This window comes from Myodes glareolus, chromosome 5, assembly GCF_982192425.1.
Source record: "Myodes glareolus chromosome 5, mMyoGla1.1, whole genome shotgun sequence".
Lineage (NCBI taxonomy): Eukaryota > Metazoa > Chordata > Mammalia > Rodentia > Cricetidae > Myodes > Myodes glareolus.
Genome location: NC_142030.1, coordinates 60,159,518 through 60,165,568, shown reverse-complemented (window position 1 = coordinate 60,165,568; position 6,051 = coordinate 60,159,518). Strand labels below are relative to the sequence as shown.

Here is a 6,051-nt window from a genome sequence, read left to right as displayed (position 1 = left end):
GTATTATTTTCTTTGTTTCTATTTTCTTGATTTCAGTTCTCAGTTTGATGGTTTTCTGTTGTCTACTCTTCTTGGGTATGTTTGCTTCTTTTGTTCTAGAGCTTTCAGGTATTCTGTTAAGTTACTAATATGAGACTTCTCCAAATTCTTTATGAAGGCACTTGGTGCTATGAACTCTCCTTTTAGCACTGCTTTCATTGTGTTTCCTAAGTTTGGGTTGTTCATTTATTTTCATTGAATTCTAGGAAGTCTTAATTTTTTCCTCCCTCCTTCTTCCTTCCTTTCTTCCTTCCTTCCTTCCTTCCTTCCTTCCTTCCTTCCTTCCTTCCTTCCTTTCTTTCTTTCTTTTTTCTTTCTTCCTTTCTTCTTAGGCCCACTGGTAATTCAGTTGAGAGCTGTTCAATTTTCATGCGATTTCAGCGGGAATTTGGAATTCTTAGCTACCTTTCAGTTGTTGTTAGGTGTGCTTAGAGCTGCCAGGCCTGGAAGTTCCACCAGCTTAGCCCACTCTACTCATAAAGCCCAAAGTCATGCAAGAAAATACACAAGATTAGTTCATTGGGGCCTCAGCAACAACATCAGGGCTAGGGGACATGCAGGGATGTCTCTACAACTTCTCCAAGGTCTCTGAGAAGGGCATTGCTTGAAGTGCCAGTACCACATGGACACAGTGTCCCTTCTGCTAGCAACAAACTTTCTGCTTAGTTGAAATAGGCAAACTAGCCCTGCCTGCTCCTTACTGCCATGCGCCCATCTCACTGAGACTTGGTGGAAAATCCAGAGTGTGAGCAAGGTCATCTGAGGGTTATCCAAAGCTGTTATGGATGAAGCAGAGTCTTCTGAGTCAATGCAGAGTGTCCAGAGAAGTTGAGGCATGAAAAAGGGGGTGTGGGGTGGTATGAGCTCCTAAAGCAGAAGCCAAGGCTTCAAATCTGTCATGACAACAGCTGTGGTGCCTGTGCCTGGGATGAGATCTCTTCAGAGCATCTGTGTCAGGTTGGTAGCTTCCTCAAAGTATTTAATCCTGGGCCCAAGTTTTCCTAGGCATCCCCAAGATGTTTATAAGCACCCTTGGCTGTTGATACAATGAAGAAGCAGTTGTTCAATTTACAGCTCTCAGGGCCTCTGGAAAGATGATGTGTTTTAAACTGACTTCCATAACTACCAGGGATCCTCAGCAGAGGCAAAAGCATCATTGACAGCCTTCATAGACTCTGGAAACTGCAGGAACAACAAATCAGCACGCTAGCAAATATGGAGGAGTATGGGAGAACTCCAAAGTAGGCAGCTGAACTGTTCATACCTGACAGCACCAGTCAGTTAAAAATATCAAAAAGTGCTACAATCAAACTCTCCCTGATATTAAACTCTAATATTGTTCTTTAGTAAATTCTAACCAACAATGTGTTACCTCCAGTCATATACCCTTAGGAGTGAATCATCCTGTCTTTCTCACACAAAAGGGACACAATGCTTAGACTCTATAACAGTACTATAACATACAGAGAATCTTACTCAACAAACTCACATTCTGAATTTATCCACCCTGAACTTCTCCTGGAAATTGTCCATTCTTAACGTGACTTAAGGATCCTCTCCCGGAAATGGCCAGAATGGTGATAGCCCCTAACTAATCTTTCTGGCAATGTGAGAAGTCACTGTTTGAGCAACACTGAAGTATAAGGTACATGTGGAAACAGGTGTATAACAAGTGGATAGTGTTTGATAAAATCTTACTACCTAAACACACTCATATAACCAGCACCCAGGTCAAGAACCAGATCAGTGCCACTTCCTGAGGTGTTTCTGCTCTGGCTTCTGAAAATTAAGTGGCCCCTGTCCCCAAGGGTAGCTCCTCTTCCAATGTCTAATAGCACTATGGTTTGGTCCCCCTTGCCTCTGATCTTTATGCACAATTACCTTTTAGGAAGTCTTCATTTTGTGACCTGGCTTATTCTTAATGATATTCTTCCATGCTGTAGAAGATGGATCACCGTCTCTGCTATTATGTATTAGACCTTTAAAGTCAGATATTAATTTTCAACACTCATAGTTTAAAGGTAACATTCACTAATGTTAAGACTTTCATTTTCCAACCTCCTAGCCCTCACGACAAAGTGGAATTTCCTAAAAGACTTCAGCAAGGAAACGTTTTACTACAGAGAGGAAGATACTGGATTCCCGTTAATTCTTGTTTATCTAGCCTTCTTACAATGGGAGGCATTAGCAAGGGAAGCACAATGGTGCCTGGGAAAGGTCACTGTGCTTTATCATCCAAGTTTGCCCTCTGCAGGGTCTGACTTCCCAATCAATTCCCTGGGTGCTTGAAGACAGGAAAGGATGCTGCTGCCTGGATATTCCTACCCTGGTGTCCAAACCAAAGCTATGACCAACCTGATTGTTATGTGCTTTAAACTGGTCTGCGGTAATCCCCACTCCCTTTTCTCTACCACAACTTTGACCTCATCTTGTTCACTAAAAGCCTCAATTATGGCCCTTGTTTTCATTCATATATAGACCATACCTCAAACTGATTTAACTCAGTGATGTGCGGTTGTTTCCCTGGCATTAACCACCACCATTGTAGGTAGAGAAGATATGTTAATCTGATTTTCCTAGCCTATTCCCTGACTCTTTGTGTGTAATAATTCAAAATTAACTATCTCCAGGACAGCCAAGGCTGAGCAAAGAAACCCTGTCTTGAAACAAAACAAAGCTCTTTGTCACGGTCGTGAGCTCTTAGGCAAGGCAGGCCTAGAGACGCCAACATGCCGGTTGCCAGAAGCTGGGTTCGTTGTAAGACCTATGTGACCCCACGGAGACCCTTTGAGAAGTCGCGTCTCGACCAGGAACTGAAGCTCATAGGAGAATATGGGCTCTGGAACAAACGTGAGGTGTGGAGAGTCAAATTTACCCTGGCCAAGATCCGCAAGGCCTCCCGGGAGCTGCTAACGCTGGACGAAAAGGACCCACGGCGTCTTTTTGAAGACAATGCTCTGCTGAGGCGACTTGTCAGCATTGGGGTGCTGGATGAAGGCAAGATGAAGCTGGATTACATCCTGGGCCTGAAGATTGAGGATTTCTTGGAAAGGCGACTGCAGACCCAGGTCTTCAAGCTGGGTTTGGCTATTCACCATGCCCGTGCTCATCCGCCAGCGTCACATCAGGGTCCGCAAGCAGGTGGTGAACATCGCGTCCTTCTTTGTTCATCTGGACTCGCAGAAGCACATTGATTTCTCCCTCCGGTCTCCTTATGGTGGTGGCCGACCAGGCCGAGTGAAGAGGAGGAATGCCAAGAAGGGCCAGGGTGGTGCCGGAGCTGGTGATGATGAGGAAGAGGATTAAGTTAATGTCTCCCTGGACTGGAGAATTGTCTAGTTTTCCAATTGGCTAATAAAACAGAATTAACACTTAAAAATAGAAACAAAACAAAAACAAACTAACCAACAAAATTAACTGTCTTCAAATGAGAGGAACATAAGCTGTTCAATCTATTAAGATTGGGACCTTAATGTAGGCATGAATCTTCTGTAGGCAACGGAAAATAACTCATTATCCCATACCAAACTGGAGTCTGAACATACCAACATTAGTCTTTCAGGAATGAGTATGGGGATGTGAGGAGGCAAAATGATAGTACTTCCCCCAGTATCCCCTTGACCCAGGGTATTCATAGCTACAATGAGAAAATCAGTTCATCTCATACTTCAAAATATTGGTTATATTTCTTCTGGATTTCTTAGTATCTTTATACTATTTATAAAATATTGATAGTTTGATAAATTTGCCTTAAAGGAAGCAGATATTCAACAATAAGGATGTGATATTACAATGTCTATCTCTTCTAGTGATGGAGCATTGTGACAAAGGATCCTAAGTGTCTGCATACAAATAAATACTGACTTTATAGGTTGATTAGTAAGTAAAAAGAGGTGTTATTTTATATAGCATTTGCTATGTGCCAGGCACTACATTAAAGTAGAAACACATTACCTTTCCATTATTCTCATCTTACATAGAGAGCTAGAGCTCCAATAACTTGTTCAAGTTAATACAAGGCATACATAGCAGAGTTGCAATTGTATTAGAGACAAATATGTCTGCCAATCTCTAAATCCATTAGAGTATACACACTCTTCTTACATTGACCATTTCCTTTCCTGCATTAGCTATTCTGCTTTTTACTGCTTGTAGCCTTTACTTCCTATGCTTCTCTTTCATCAAATCGTGTATTTCTCATAAGTACTTCTGATGCCATATTCTTTCATCTCTTGGCAGTTGTGTAAAATATTCAGTCTCCTATAATGAAACTAGCTTGTTGAACCTTCTATTTTACCACCGATGAAATGTCAGTTACACAGTGTATAATCAGTATGTCACACCAGCAATCACTTATTTTTAGCAGGTTGTTCTCATCAGCGTGACTTCTGTCCTCACAGACCGTCACTTCCTGTTGTGCTCATTGCTGTAGCCTCATGATGCTATAGAGACTGGCAAGACAGGGTGCTCAGTGAACACTCATTAAATTAATAAAACCCTTCTCTGGTATTTGGTGTGGAGTATTTTTCATGTACTTGCTTCCCATTTCTATGTCTTCTTTGATAAAGTCTTTGTTAAGATCTTTAACATAATTGAGCTGAGATTTAAATCTTTTTTCTTGATGTTGAAGTTTAAAGGTTGTTTGTATATTTAGCTTGTCTTCTTGTACTATTGATACTGTTTCTACAGGTCAAGACTTCGATATTTTACCTAAAATGCCCTCGACAGAAACATCTGGATTTTCTCTCATTATTTTCAAGACTCTCATAGTCACATTTTGTCAAGTCTGTCTCTAAATCCCTTGCCTTTCTCTTGATGGTATATAAATGTTCAGTGTTCCAGAAATACTTCTTTTCTTCTCTCTGAAATTTTTATGAGAGAGAGAGAGAGAGAGAGAGAGAGAGAGAGAGAGAGAGAGAGAATAATTTGCAGGAGACAATTCTGCTCTTCCACCATGTGAGTCCCAGAGATTAAACTCAGATAGTTACTCGTGGTGCCAGGCACCTTTGTGCACTGAGCCATCTTGCGGCCATGTCACTGTCTTGACAACACTGTCTGTGCCTCCATCTATTTTTGTTCCCTTCCTAAAAATCACACAGCTGTGTTTACAAAGTCTGTTTCTGGGTCTGCGCCACTAATCTGTTGCTTTCTTTCATTAGTACTGACTTAACTAATTTAGAATTCAGTGAGCCTAAAATCAGGTAGTGTCTATACTCCAATTTTGTTCTTCTCCTTCAACACCTTTCTGGCAGTTTCTATACAGTTGAAGTCTTTTGGAATGCAACAGTAAAATGCCTTATACTATTTGGATTATCAACAGTAGAAATGTATCTTAAGTGGAGGCTGAGATGGCCAAGGTGAACATACCAAAATTGTTGGGGTCTAGTGGCAGCCCACTTCCTGGTTTATAGAAGGCACCTTATATGCCCTCACATGGAGGAAGGTGAGCTAGCTCTCCAAGTATCTTTAATAAAAGCATTAATTCCTTACATAAAGGCAAAAGCCTCACCATTTCATCTCCTCCCGATGGCACCACCTTCTAATAGCATTACTTTGAGGGATTGGGTTTCAACAAATAAATTTGGGGAGATCTAAAAATTCAGACTATGCCTCCATATATATTACAGTGTCAGCTATCAGTAACTACAAAATAATTTGTTGAGATTTTGATTGAGATTACATTGAGTTTATAGAAAAAGCTGGAAAGAAGTCACATCTGATTATATCATGTCTTTCTAACCGTTACTGGTGCTGAGTTTTTCTAACCAGGAACTCTGTCCATCTTCATTGATTTAGATCCTTGATACCTTTTGAGTTTTGTAGTTTCTTCATTTTCCTTCTCTTTTAGGAACTTCTTTTAACATTTATTGTAAGGCAGAGATATTGGCAGCAAATTCTCTCAATTTTGACTCAAGAAAAGCATTGTTTTTCCTTCCTCCTTGAAAAGGGCTTTCATAGGGCACACAATTCAAGGTGGAAGGTTTCTTTTTTCTCTCAATAGTTAACATTCCC

At 40.9% G+C, this 6,051-nt stretch overlaps 1 pseudogene; it reads left to right on the top strand.

The window, feature by feature from the left end:
• Positions 1 to 2,748: 2,748 nt before the first annotated feature.
• LOC125391737 (small ribosomal subunit protein uS4 pseudogene) lies at positions 2,749 to 3,445 on the top strand (annotated as a pseudogene).
• Positions 3,446 to 6,051: the final 2,606 nt, after the last annotated feature.